This window comes from Amphimedon queenslandica, unplaced genomic scaffold (assembly GCF_000090795.2).
Source record: "Amphimedon queenslandica unplaced genomic scaffold, v1.1 AMPQUscaffold_12607, whole genome shotgun sequence".
In the NCBI taxonomy this organism is placed as follows: Eukaryota; Metazoa; Porifera; class Demospongiae; order Haplosclerida; family Niphatidae; genus Amphimedon; species Amphimedon queenslandica.
In genome coordinates, this window is record NW_003547157.1 from 24,566 (window position 1) to 25,816 (window position 1,251).

The following is a 1,251-nucleotide window of genomic DNA, read 5'->3' on the forward strand; positions in this document are numbered from 1 at the left end:
TCAGATTGTCGAGCATGGCAGATTTTACAGGACCTCCAATCACACGTGGGTGACAATAGAGAGGATACAGTTTGTAGGAGCGTGTAACCCACCGACTGACTGGGGAAGGAAACCACTGTCTCACAGGTACAGTATGCTGTAGTGGGCATTGAATACTGTATTATTTGGGAGGGATACATTTTTGTATTGCAGTATACCATATAGCACTTTAATTGGGCATTTTTTATTTTGGCAATTGACAGTCTGCAAGCGGAATTTTCAATGTTAAAACCGCCAATCATTAATGAGTACAGTGTATGCTCAGTAATGCGCGTGTACACAAAATTGCCAAATTAAAAACTGCCAATTATACATGTAATTTTATTGCCAAATCACCAAAATAAAGCACTATACAGTATTTATTGGCAGTATGGTACTGTTGTAATGATACTGTGTGGTTTTATTGTTTGAATATGTTGTGGTGGGCATTGAATGCCTCTAGTTTGGGGAGTGGTAGATGTTTGTTTGTACAATGTTATAACTGGCTATTGTAATCATGCTGTGTAACTAAATCATTTGTACACGTTTGTGTTGATGATAATTACAAATCATTGTAATGTAATTAAATAATTAATTGCAGCTGTGAAGGAAATTAAGAAATCCCACCTGGTTGAAGTGAGGGCTCTGAACAACCCCCATCAGGTCATCAAGATGGCACTGGAAAGCACCAGCATGCTAATCGGAGAACCTTACACTGACTGGAAGAGTATCAGACAGATTATAATGAAGGAGAACTTTATAACACGTTAGTAAGGCTGTGGGCCTTTGGTGAAGTGGGCCATTGCTCAGGTAAGAGAGAGAGAGGAGTGTTGTAGTTAAAGTCTGATTTTAATTGTGTATATGGAATTTATTGATACATATACATGTTCTTTTGTTGTGTAGAGAGTTTCAGCTGATTCTGATTAAATTTGGATTTTTTATGAATTTTTAAAGTTGCTCAAAAATTGGGTCAGTACAGGGGCGTTAGCTAAATTTTGCTAAAATTATAAAGTAGAGAATTCTCAGTTTTTGTAATATTTTCTGATACATATACAGGCACCTGTCCTTATGTTGTGTATAAAGTTTGAGTTAATTTTTTCTTATTTTTTCCAAGAGCATGGGAATATTTTCGGATTCTTTTTATTTAATTTTTGGAATTTTTTTGTATTTTTTTGTCATGAGTGTGGGAATATTTTTGGATTATTTTATTTTATTTTTGGAATTAAAAAAATT

General features: G+C 34.8%; 1 long non-coding RNA gene across 1 annotated transcript; it reads left to right on the forward strand.

Moving 5' to 3' along the window:
• The first annotated feature begins 6 nt into the window (after positions 1–6).
• On the forward strand, positions 7–947 carry LOC109587330 (uncharacterized). Its single transcript, XR_002187530.1, has 3 exons — positions 7–126; positions 620–828; positions 922–947. It is a non-coding gene; the product is annotated as an uncharacterized LOC109587330 (long non-coding RNA).
• Positions 948–1,251: the final 304 nt, after the last annotated feature.